Source organism: Lactuca virosa, chromosome 5 (genome assembly GCF_052849685.1).
Source record: "Lactuca virosa cultivar CGN04683 chromosome 5, Lactuca_virosa_CGN04683_v6, whole genome shotgun sequence".
Lineage (NCBI taxonomy): Eukaryota > Viridiplantae > Streptophyta > Magnoliopsida > Asterales > Asteraceae > Lactuca > Lactuca virosa.
In genome coordinates this window covers 130,024,937-130,038,919 of record NC_136430.1, presented here as the reverse complement: position 1 = coordinate 130,038,919, position 13,983 = coordinate 130,024,937, and positions in this window count along the sequence as shown.

Below are 13,983 nucleotides of genomic sequence, written 5' to 3'. Positions count from 1 at the left end.
AAAATGGAAGAACGCGCATTCATGAAAAAAAATTATAAAACGACAGTTTTACACGACACACTTTTTTATGATAGGTGCCCTCCTTGTTTTTAATTTTTTTTGTTGGACACTAATTTTAGGGCACACATAAATGTGTGTCCTCTATCCTTCAAATTTTGGAAAACTGACATTGATTTTTAGGGCACGCACAAATACGTGTCCTCTATCAGTGCGTGTCATTATTTGCGTGTCATTAAAGGGTTGTTTTCTAGTAGTGCCGATCTCGAGTCCCACTCGGCCTCAGGCCCCGCCCGACATCGAGCCCCGCCTGGCATCGAGCCCCCTTAGATTACATATATGTTATTCTCAGGCCTCGTCTGTCACTGGGCCTTTCCCACTAGACACATACAAAATATCACTTAATCATGCTAACACATAAATGATCATAAACACTAGCATATCTTCCGGTCATCGGGCCTCGCCCGCCATCGAGCCCTGCCCGATACACACATTACCATATAACCATATAATCATAGAGACATATAACCATACTAGCACATGCAATAATCACAAAGACTATAACACACCATACAGTCATCGGGCCCCGCACGGCATCAGGCCTCGCCTGGTAAGCATAAAATCAGATACTAATAACTACCATACAATCTACTCATCAGGCCCCGCCTGGTATCGGGCCTTGCCCGACAAGCATACCATCATACAATACATGCAAGAGTCACGTAGATATCTAGCATCCTAACATATAAATCGTGGGTCGGTGTTGGTGCCTTCGACCCGCTAAACCTAGTGAGGATAGTCACCTCATACTATCAAATCACACAAACGATCCCTGGCTGCTGGCTGACAGATCCCCGAGTTTTCAATTATCAAAACAACACCCAATTAACATTTGGGTTCCAATGCATAACCATACATCCATACTTCGGGTTAAAAGACTATTTTACCCCTAACCTAGCTTGGTCCAAGACCAAGACCCAAACTCTCATTCTGAAGGCCCAAAAGCCAAATAATCAACCAAGGCCCAATTATCGCCCAATTTTCCAAATTGGGCCCAAACCCCTTACATGGGCCTTACCCTAAAGCCCATCCAATTTTCCTAGTCCATACACTTGTTCTTACATGGCCCAACAAGAACCAAAACACCTAAGCCCAAAATAAAGGCCCAACTCGAAGCCTAAACACGAATAGGGTTTTCACATAAAATGACGATTAGGGTTACATAAGAACACTTAACCCATTAAGGACTTAATACATTAAGCCAAATATTGCATTACGTTAATTGTAGGGGCATTATTAATTATTATTTAGAATTTAATTAACGGCTTTAACGCGGGTCCCGACCAACTCCAAAACTAGGGTTTCTTGACAATAGGATTTTATAAACCCTAATTAGGGTTTCCAACCCAAATACGTACCAACTAGGTTCCAGGTTAGGCTTTTAGGTTAATTAGTGATAAATAAGCCATGCACCACCCACTGCCACTCGGGCAATGGTGGTCGGCGGCGGTCTGTGGCGGCAACCACCACTTTCAATGGTGGTCGATATAATTTTTAAACAAAAACAATATCAAAGCATTCTGGTACACTAACATCCATACGACACACACACACACACACCCACACAACCACCCAAGGTGGTGGCTGTTGGCGGCAGAATGGTGGCTACCAGCATGGTGGCTGCCAGGTGGTTCACTTGCTTTCCGGCCAATAATTACACGTACACACGCCTTCGACTTGCTACAGTGACACACACACATACATGAAACACGACACCCACCTATCCTCGTGGAGGCAGGCAGTGGTCGGAGGGCAATAACAAGGCGGAACAGTCGTTGGAGCGACAACGGCGGCGCAGTCCCAGAATGAAATGGAAAAGGGAGAAGGTGGTGCGATTCCTACCGAGTATAGCAGCAGCAGCATCAGAAAAGGTCGTCCGCTCGCGATCCTCATCGTCGCCGGCAACGAGTGCAACGGCGGTCCTGGTTGACGGCTCACATCGGCGGCAAGGCGTCAGCTGAGAACGGTGGTCGACAGAACAACAACACGCGAAGGTTGTCCACCACTCCACATCGGTCTCGAGCTATTCTGTCATGGGGAAAGAAATATGGTCAACGGTGGTCTCTTGGTGGCCGGCTGGCTCCCAAATGTAGGGTTAGGGTTATCATGTATCCGAGTGGGAAAGAAGAAAGGAAGAGGACGGGTTTAAGCTCCGTCTCCAAATCTATTATTTATTTATGATGATTTTAATAGAACTGCGTTCTATTTAGAATTACCTGAATTATGATGTTTGATAGCCTAGGAGAATCTCTTGTATGCTAGATGGAATTGACATCATTACTATAGTTGCTTACTGTGTGCATCATAGTTGTACATAAATTAGATTCTATAGCCTAAGAATATTTGATCTAACCTTATTTCATGTTCCTTATTTGATTATGGGCTTAGGGTAGAATCAAGTATCCGATTGTCTATGGAATCCAACGTTATGTATGATTATCATACACGAGCGGCTACATGGTTGGTGGAAGTTCCATGAGTGAGTATGTGAGTAGACGACCAGATGGAGGATGATTAGCCACTATCGAGAGAGTGAGTGTAGGATGTATTTGTATCCTAGTTGTCGGTTTATTTTCCGTTAGTTTATGATGATCCATTGAGAAAAATATGGGTAGGCGTTGAAGGTAGTATGGTCCGTACTACTAAAAGCACATGACCCGTAGGCGTAGCAAGGAAGTCACAAACCCCGAGGGTTTAGTCTCTTTGTGATGATTGTAATAGTAAGAATTGGGGCATTTTTGATATATTTTGGTTCATTTTCAGTATGGTGATCACGAGAGGATGTAGTACTGGAGCTGGTGGCCAGGATAAGCCGGGATTGATAGATGATGACATCCATGATTTGATCACTACTGAGGTAGCCGATGTTATCCGGGGTGCCATCCTCGAGGTATTTAGGTCTATCAAGACTGCTATGATTAAGCTGTTTGATGAGCAGTATACTGCTGTGACTGAGGTTGCTGATGCTGCAGCTACCGCAGTTGTTGCTGCTGTAGGGATTCAGGGGGGAGATCATTCTAGTATCGGGACTTCAGCAACATGAAGCCCCCAGAGGTTTATGGGTTCAAGGACCTGATTGTAGCAATGAGGTGGTTGTATGATTTAGGGGTCTTCTTCTCCACATGTTCATGCTCGGATGACCAGAAGGTCAAGTGCACCCTATACCTTCTTAGGTTAGGGGCGAAGGGTTGGTAGAGGTTGGAAACTTGTACTTATTCTCCTACGGAGAAGGTTGCATTGACTTGGGAGCAACTTTCTAAGATGTTCCACACTATGTATGTTCCCTTGAAGGAGAGAGAGGTTAGCTTATGAGTATCTCTCTTTGAGATAGACGATATAGATGGTGACATAGATCACCAAGATGTTTACTGAGAGGGCTCTCTTCTGTCCTGAGTATGCTTCATTGGAGCAGTCTTAGATGTCATGTTACTTGAGCATGATGAAGACCCAGATTCAGGAGTTTGTTACTACCCAGCGATACAGTACCCTCGCCGAGCTTCAAGATGTCGCGAGGAGGCGAAAGACTGAGATAGAGACCCAGAAGAGGGAGCAACGTCAGTGTAACGTCCATAAATTTTACACCAAATTCAAACTTTTTCAACCATAAATAAAAGTCAAATAGTATTGTTTACAAAAATTTTTCAAATCAATATCCATCAGAGTGTCCCAAAATGATATCATAAGGATGAGGAGCGGTACGGTCACGCCTTCGTCTTGCCACGATCTCCTGAAGTACCTGAAACAATAAACTGAAACTGTAAGCCCGAGGGCTTAGTGAGCTACCCCCAAAATACCAATACCACACTGACAATACCATATCAGTAACAACCAATCAATCAATCATGCATACTGGGCCATTGGCCTGACTGGTCCGCCCTACCGGGCCTACAGTCTAACTGAATCTATTCATGCATACCGGGCCATCGGCCTAACTAGACCGACCTACTGGGCCTACAGTCTATCTGAATCTATCCCGAGCCTTCGGCATGACTGGTCCGCCTCGTGGCCTGCAGTCTCCTCGGACCGCTCATAGGGTATGTTGGCCTTCAACACAAAGCAGGACCGCCTCAACCCAACCAATAAGCAAATAACCAAGTTCACATAACTATCATATACTGGCATATACAACATCAAACATATCTATCATACTGATCATCAACCATAGAATCCTCTCATAACGAGAGTACCGACCTAGCAGGTCACTAACATACCAATCCTTACGGATCGTAAAGCATGACATACTGTCTACCCTGATTCCGATCTAGCAGACCAAACCATATGTAGCATACCATAACAATAACAACAAAAGGGCCGGCCTTGGTGCCGTAGACCCTATCGATATAGTGAGGATGACTCACCTCGCAGATGCCGACTCGAAAGGTAAACTCCAATTCTTGGATCACTTGTCACAGGCTCCGCCACCTATGACCATAGTACAATATAGTCATAAGTCCTTAACTCTATAAGGTACTCCATAACCCACCAGTCAACCCCTGGTCAAAGTCAAAGTCCTCAGTCAAGGTCAACAGTCCATGTTGACCCCAACTCGCCGAGTACCCTTGGCTACTCGCCGAGTTCCTCGAAGCACATTCCACTCGCCGAGTCATCGGGGTGACTCGTCGAGTTCCTTCGATTCCCGATCAAACTCTAAGGCCACCCGTCGAGTTCCCTGCTTGCCATTTATGGGTACACACGCATACATATCCTAGGGAAAACTCATCCGACTCGCCGAGTTGTTCTTCAACTCGTCGAGTCTTATGGTGATCTTCATCGGACTCGCCGAGTTGTTCATCCAACTCGTCGAGTTCACGGCCATCTTGATGTGACTCGCCGAGTCAACGTTGCGACTCGTCGAGTCCATTCACTCCTTTTTCCATACAGACTTGTTTTGAGCCATGCAGCGGCTCCAAAGCACAGATCCAAGCTTCTAGGGCATGCTTTTCACGTAAAGTTGCAAACTTTACGTGCATGCATGACTAATAAGGCTCTTAATGCCAAAACTAAGTTCTTAATGGGGCTTTATGCACAAGGAGGGCCTCACTCTCGACCAAAATCAGAGCTTTATGACTCTAGAACCCAAGAAGGTTACAGATCTGAAGTTACAACTTCAGATCTAGCTCATATCCCACATTACCATCTCAACCAAACCATAAAAAAACCCTAGATCTCAACCAAAAGAGGCCTAGAAAGAAAAAGGAGAAAAGGTGACGACTTGATACCTCCAAATGATGCTATTTGAGGTAGATTTCTGATCTCCCACACTTCCTTGGTCCTAGCCTTTTGTTTCCCCAAGCTTCTCTCCTCAAAAGATCTCCTCTCCAAAGCTTTACACACACAAGAATGAACACCACACGAATTAGGGTTTTTCTGAGCTCTCAAGGACTGAAAAGAGGCCAAAGGAGGCTTATGCTTCCTTAAATAGGGTGCAAAACCCCGGGATTTAGGGTTTCATCTGCCAGCTCCTACTCGCCGAGTCCCAATATGGACTCGTCAAGTAGGTCACTTAACACGCGATCCCACCCCGCTGCTATTCGACGAGTAGATCAACCGACTCGTCAAGTAGAGCTTCATCCAATAACTCTTATTTAAATGATACCTGAGAATCGGGGCGTTACAACTCTCCCCCACTTGAACTAGACTTCACCCTCGAAGTCCGTCGGAATAAACAATGCCGGGTAATGCTCGCGCATCTCCGCTTCCGGTTCCCATGTCCACTCGGATCCCCTACGATGTTCCCATTGTACCTTTACCAAAGGTATTTCCTTGTTCCGAAGAATCTTTTTCTTCCTTTCCAAAATAGCCACATGCCTCTCCACATAGTTCAGGCGCTCATCGACCTGAATGTCATCCAACGATACTACTGCCTCTTGGTCCATAATGCATTTTCGCAATTGCGAAACATGGAATGTGCTGTGGATCCGACTAAGCTCCTCCGAAAGCTCTAGCCTATAAGTCACCCTGCCAACCCTAGAAACAATCCTGAATGGCCCGATGTAGCCGGGACCCAATTTTCCCCTCTTCCTGAAGCGGATCACTCCCTTCCAGGGTGAAACCTTCAGGAGAACCATGTCACCCACCTGAAACTCCAGCTCAGATCGGCGTCGGTCGGCATAACTTTTCCGCCGACTATGAGCGGTCTGCAGTCGCTGTCTAATCTGTTGTATCATCTCGGTAGTTTGCAGAACTACCTCTGTCCGACCCATCACTCTATGCCCAACCTCGCCCCAACAGACTGGGGTCCTACACTTCCGCCCATACAACAGCTCAAAAGGCGGGGCGCCAATACTGGAATGATAGCTGTTGTTGTAGGCGAACTCTATAAGCGGTAGGTCGGAATACCAACTCCCACCAAAATCAATGACGCACGCCCTCAACATATCCTCGAGGGTCTGTATGGTCCGCTCACTCTGCCCATCAGTCTGCGGATGGAACGCTGTACTAAAATGCAACCTCGTACCTAGTTCCTTGTGGAACTTCTGCCAAAAACGGGAAGTAAATCAGACATCCCGGTCGGAAACTATGGAAACTGGAACCACATGGCGAGAGACAATCTCGCGGACGTACAGGTCGGCCAACTTCTCCGCCGACGAACTCTCCCGTATAGCTAGGAAATGGGCACTCTTGGTCAATCGATCCACGATGACCCATATAGCATCGAAACCCTTTGCCGTCTTGGGCAACTTCGTGATGAAATCCATCGTGATCCGTTCCCATTTCCATATGGGAATCTCCAGGGGCTGCAGCTTACCATGCGGCCTTTGGTGCTCGGCCTTGACCATCCTACGTGTCAAGCACCTCTCAACAAACCAAGCGATATCTCGCTTCATGCCCGGCCACCAATAACTCGAACTCAGATCACGGTACATCTTGGTGGCTCCCGGATGAATAGAGAAGCGAGACTTATGAGCCTCCTCCATCACTGTCTGCCGGACCCCTCCGGACATCGGAACCCAAACCTGACCGTAACGGGTCAACAATCCCCGGCTATCCTGAACAAACCGGGCGCTTTCGCCCTTAACCTTCTCCAACTTCCAGTTTTCCGGTCTCATACCCTCAATCTAAGCATCCCTGACCAAACCCACCAGCGGGGAATCCACCGCTATCCTCATACATCTGGCTGGGGTCGAGGACCCAGCTAACTTGCGGCTCAGAGCATCTACAACCACGTTCGCTGTACCAGGATGGTAAAGGATCCCACAACCATAGTCCTTGACTACATCCAGCCACCTGAGCTGCCTCATGTTCAGGTTTGGCTGATCCATAATGTGCCTCAAACTCTTGTGATCCGTGTATATGGTACAACGGACCCCGTACAGATAGTGCCTCCAAATCTTGAGAGCGAAGACCACCGCTCCCAACTCAAGATCGTGCGTGGGGTATCTCGTCTCATGCGGCTTTAACTGCCGCGATGCATAAGCTATCACTCGTCCCCTCTGCATGAGGACTGCCCCTAAGCCTGTGATGGACGCATCACAAAATACCATGAAATCCTCCACTCCCTCGGGGAGTGTCAACACTGGCGCCTCGCATAACCGCTGCCGGAGGGTCTCGAACGCCCTCTGCTGCTCAGGGTCCCACCAGAAATCCACTCCCTTCCTCGTCAGACGAGTGAGGGGTACGGCAACCTTGGAGAAATCACGAATGAACCTCCGATAATACCCTGCTAAACCCAAGAAACTTCTGATGTCTGAGGGAGATCTCGGAGTCTCCCACTGCATAACCGCCTCCACCTTGGCCAGATCAACCAAAATCCCATCCTGGTTAACGAGATGTCTGAGGAACTGAACCTCTCGTAACCAAAACTCACACTTCGAGAACTTGGCATACAACTGTTCTCGTCGTAGTACCCCCAGCAGCTCCCTGAGATGCTCCTCATGCTGCTCTCGGGTCTTGGAATATACCAAGATGTCATCTATGAACACAATGACCGAGCGATCGAGCATCGGTCTGCAGACTCGGTTCATCAGATCCATGAACACTACTGGCGCGTTGGTAAGCCCAAACGACATCACCACGAACTCGTAATCACCATAACGAGTCCGAAACGCAGTTTTCTCCACATCTTCCTCCCTCACCCTGACCTGGTGGTATCCTGATCTCAAATCAATCTTGGAAAACCAAGATGCACCCTGCAGCTGATCAAAAAGATCGTCTATCCTCGGAAGCGGATAACGGTTCTTCACCGTTAACTTGTTCAGCTCCCTATAGTCAATGCACATCCTGTGCGAACCGTCCTTCTTCCTGACGAAAAGGATCGGTGCTCCCCAAGGTGAACTACTCGGACGAATGAACTGCTTACCCAGCAGCTCCTGCAACTGAGACGATAACTCCTGCATCTCTGGCGGTGCCAGTCGGTACGGCGCCTTAGCGATAGGGGCCGCACCCGACACTAGATCAATCCTAAACTCAACCTTCCTCTCCGGAGGCACTCCGGGTAACTCATCCGGAAACACATCAGCAAACTCCCTAACCACCGGAACCTCTGAAACTGAGAGCTGCTCCCTAACCCGCGTATCTACTACATACGCCAAATAACCGGCACACCCGTGCTGTATATACTGTCGAGCCCTGGCTGCCGAACAAAACCCTGATCCCAACCTGGTGCCCTCGCCATATACTACCAGTTCTCCCCCACTTGGGGTTCGAACCACCACCCGCTGCCTCTCACAGTCGATCATGGCACCGAAACGGCTAAGCCAATCCATCCCTACAATCACGCATACATCCCCCATGGGGATAGGAATCAAATCTATCGGGAAGGACACCCTGAAAATCTCCAACTCGCATCCTCGGTAAACCGAAGAAGCAGAAACCCCGTGCTCGTTGGCGATCGAAACTCGCAACGGACACTTAAGATCACCTATCGGCACACTGAACCCTCTAGAGAAGGTCTGAGATACAAACGACCGACTCGCCCCCGAGTCAAATAATACCAAAGCGGGCAAGGAATTCACTAAAAACGTACCTAACCACAGGTACAATCAATAAGCATTACACCAATACAATAACTGAGACAGAGAATAAAAACGTACCAGCAACCACATCCGGTGCTGCCTTGGCCTCCTCGGCCGTGAGCTGGAAGGCGCGACCCTGAGCCTTCGGAGGCTCCACCCTGCCTGGCCTCCCATCTCCAATCCTCACAGTGGCTGGCGCGGGACCCTGCGCCGACTTGGCGGCGAGCTGCGGACAGTTGGTCTTCAAATGACCAACCTGATGACAATGGTAGCAAATCCTCATATCTGCTGGAGGGGCGGACTGACGGCAGTCCCTGGCATAGTGCCCCTCCTTGCTACATTTGTGGCACCCCCCCTCCTGCTCTACACACTCCCGAACGAACCCTCCCATACTTTCCACAAGTGCGGCTCTGCTGACCCTAGACCGTGCATCTGCGGTGTTAGACCGCTTAGGCGCCGGCTGATATTGTGCCGGTGCCTGATGCTGCTCCTTCTGCTGCAGCTCTATCTCCAACTCACGCCGCCTCGCGGCTTCCTGTAGATCCAGGAGGGTCTCACAACGCTGTGTAGCCACAAACTGTTGTATGTCCGTCTTGAGCATACTCAGATAACGAGTCATCTGAGACCGCTCCGACGCAAACTCCAGGCAAAACATCGCCCTCTCCGTGAACATCCGGGTAATCTCCATCACAGACTCCCCATCCTGTCTCAATGTCAAAAACTCCTGAGCAAGCCGCTCCCGTTCCACGCGCGGAACGTAGCGGGTGCGAAACATATCCCGAAACTGCTCCTAAGTAACAGCAGCCCGCTGATCATCAGAATATGAACCTATCGTCAATCTCCACCAGTCCTTTGCCCCGAGCCTGAGCAGGTTCAGAGCACACCTGACCTTCTAGTCAGCAGGACATGAGCACGTGAAGAAACAGCCCTCCACGTCAGACAACCACCGCATAGCTCTGATCGCATCCTGAGTACCATCAAATGTCGGGTGCTTCGTATTATCGAAGTCCCGGTACTAAAAAGCCCTGCCGGCTCCTCCTCCAACCCCTGCCGCAGTTACAGCCGAAGTGGCTGCAGCGGCTGCTGTCTCTGCCAGAGCTGCATATCGCTCATCAAAATACTCGACCATCGCGGTCTTGATCGACTCGAACATCTCTGGTAGCTGCGCTCGGAAAGCCGCAGCGACCTCATCGTGCAGAATCTCCCGGATCCTGGCATCCAGCTCCTCAGTCCCCATCTGAACCACGGGTTCAGGTGCTACCGGCATCTCTGGCCCTCCGTCCCCCTGTCCCGACCCTGATCCGGATCCCGATCCTGATCCGGACCCAGCAGCAAAATGTCTCGTCACCACCATACTGAAAGATACGTTCAAGACATCAGATACACAACATAATATCGGGAGACCAAAACTCACAAATCCTAGGGGTGGTGACTTCCTTGCTACGTGTATGGGTCCTGTGCTTCCAGTAGTACGGGCCCATATTACCTTCCACACCTACCCATATTTGTCTCAAGTATCACCACAACTCCCTAATACTATACTCAACATAATGTGCGCTCAACCCTCATTACTAGGGGACATCGCCTATCTCACTACTGATCCCACAGCTCTGCACAACTCATACTTCCATGGAACTTCCATCAACCCCTGTAGTGCTAGTGTATGCTAGCCGCACATAACGCTGGACCCGATAGACTTTCGAATATCCAACCCTACCCTAAGATCGAGTCAGACATTCTCAGGCTATAAGATCTTAACTATACACGGTCGTGATGCATACACTAAACATCTACAGTTATGATGTCAATCCTATATACAAGAAACCCTAGGCTAATAGGTATCATATAATCAGGCAAATCTATCATGCGATTCCTGAAGATCCCTAGCCTAGCACTAGCATGCTGTTCTAACATATCAGAATATCAAATAACTGTATGGTATTTTAGGGATTACTTATAGGCTCCGGCTGATCGTACCCTCTGCATCCTCCATCCTTTCTTTTGAAAACCATTTTTAAAACTTACTTCCCAAAAATCTCCTTGGTTTGAGACTGGATTCACACGAGTGTTCCTCCAATTCACTCAACCAAGGCTCTGATACCAACTTGTAACGTCCATAAAATTTACGCCAAATTCAAACTTTTTCAACCATAAATAAAAGTCAAATAGTATTGTTTACAAAATGTTTTCAAATCAATATCCATCAGAGTGTCCCAAAATCATATCATAAGGATGAGGAGCGGTACGGTCACGCCTTCGCCTTGCCACGATCTCATGAAGTACCTGAAACAATAAAATGAAACTGTAAGCCCGAGGGCTTAGTGAGCTACCCCCAAAATACCAATACCACACTAACAATACCATATCAGTAACAACCAATCAATCAATCATGCATACTGGGCCATCGGCCTGACTGGTCCGCCCTACCGGGCCTACAGTCTAACTGAATCTATTCATGCATACTGGGCCATCGGCCTAACTGGACCGCCCTAGTGGGCCTACAGTCTATCTGAATCTATCCCGAGCCTTCGGCATGACTGGTTCGCCTTGTTGCCTGCAGTCTCCCCGGACTGCTCATAGGGTATATTGGCCTTCATCACAAAGCAGGACCGCCTCAACCCAACCAATAAGCAAATAACCAAGTTCACATAACTATCATATACTGGCATATACAACATCAAACATATCTATCATACTGATCATCAACCATAGAATCCTCTCGTAACGAGAGTACCGACCTAGCAGGTCACTAACATACCAATCCTTATGGATCATAAAGCATAACATACTGTCTACCCTGATTCCGATCTAGCAGACCAAACCATATGTAGCATACCATAACAATAACAACAAAAGGGCCGGCCTTGGTGCCGTAGACCCTATCGATATAGTGAGGATGACTTACCTCGTAGATGTCGACTCGAAAGGTAAACTCCAATTCTCGGATCACTTGTCACAGGCTCCGCCACCTATGACCATAGTACAATATACTCATAAGTGCTTAACTCTATAAGGTACTCCATAACCCACCAGTCAACCCCTGGTCAAAGTCAAAGTCCTCAGTCAAGGTCAATAGTCCATGTTGACCCCCAACTCGCCGAGTACCCTTGGCTACTCGTCGAGTTCCTCGAAGCACATTCCACTCGCCGAGTCATCGGGGTGACTCGTCGAGTTCCTTCGATTCCCGATCAAACTCTAAGGCCACCCGTCGAGTTCCCTCCTTGCCACTCGATGGGTACACACGCATACATATCCTAGGGAAAACTCATCCGACTCGCCGAGTTGTTCTTCAACTCGTCGAGTCTTATGGTGATCTTCATCGGACTCGCCGAGTTGTTCATCCAACTCGTCGAGTTCACGGCCATCTTCATGTGACTCGCCGAGTCAACCTTGCGACTCGCCGAGTCCATTCAGTCCTTTTTCCATACAGACTTGTTTTGAGCCATGCAGCGACTCCAAATCACAGATCTAAGCTTCTAGGGCATGCTTTTCACGTAAAGTTGCAAACTTTGCGTGCATGCATGACTAATAAGGCTCTTATGCCAAAACTAAGTTCTTAATGGGGCTTTATACACAAGGAGGGCCTCATTCTCGACCAAAATCAGAGCTTTATGACTCTAGAACCCAAGAAGGTTACAGATCTGAAGTTACAACTTCAGATCTAGCTCATATCCCACATTACCATATCAACCAAACCATAAAAAAACCCTAGATCTCAACCAAAAGAGGTCTAGAAAGAAAAAGGAGAAAAGGTGACGACTTGATACCTCCAAATGATGCTATTTGAGGTAGATTTCTGATCTCCCACACTTCCTTGCTCCTAGCCTTTTGTTTCCCCAAGCTTCTCTCCTCAAAAGATCTCCTCTCTAAAGCTTTACACACACAAGAATGAACACCACACGAATTAGGGTTTTTCTGAGCTCTCAAGGACTGCAAAGAGGCCAAAGGAGGCTTATGCTTCCTTAAATAGGGTGCAAAACCCCGGGATTTAGGGTTTCATCTGCCAGCTCCTACTCGCTGAGTCCCAATATAGACTCGTCGAGTAGGTCACTTAACACGCGATCCCACCCCGCTGCTACTCGACGAGTAGGTCAACCGACTCATCGAGTAGAGCTTCATCCAATAACTCTTATTTAAATGATACCTAAGAATCGGGGCGTTACAGTCAGGCTCTAGTTCAGTCCCATCCTGCATCAAATCGGTTCAAGCCCACTGATTCACGATCAGGAGGTCGTAGGGGCCACACTGGTGGCAAGTGCAGAAAGGTTCATGAGGGTGTTTGTTGGTTTTCTTTGGGGTGCCATAAATGTTGCAGGGAGTGCCATATTGCTAGGGATTATCATAAGCAGGCCCCGGTATCAAGCACCAGGATTTTCTATCACCATGATCAGGTTGGCCATGTAATGGCCAATTGGTCTTTGCTCGCCGCGAGACCGGTGCAGGCTCCAGCACCGGATACTTTGAGAATCACGGATGGGCACCAAGTCAGGGCGGAGCCCCCCGAGGGCTAGAGGTCGTGCGTTCCAGCTCACAAAAGAGGAGGCTAGTGCAGCGCCGAATGCTTTTATTGGTATGTTTTCATTTATTATTTTGTCAAATTATTTTATGGTATTCTTATGTTTATAATTCTGCTAGGTACCTTCTTAGTGAATCCTTTCCTGATCTTGTGCTTTTCGACTCGGGTACGAGTCGGTCCTTTACATCTCAGTCATTTAATAGGAGTTTTGATATGCCCCTTGGAGAGTTGGAGTGCCCATTGCGAGTTCCCATTGCCTACGAGCACGTGGTTTCTACATCAAATGTTTTCCAGGGTCGTATTTTGGAGATTTTCGTGGTGTCTTACCTACTTGATCTAATCCCTATTCCTATGGAGGATGTGTGTGTGATCGTAGGGATGGATTGGTTGAGCAGGTTTGATGTCATGATTGACTGTGAGGGTCAGCGGGTAGTAGTTTGAATCCCAAGTGGGGAA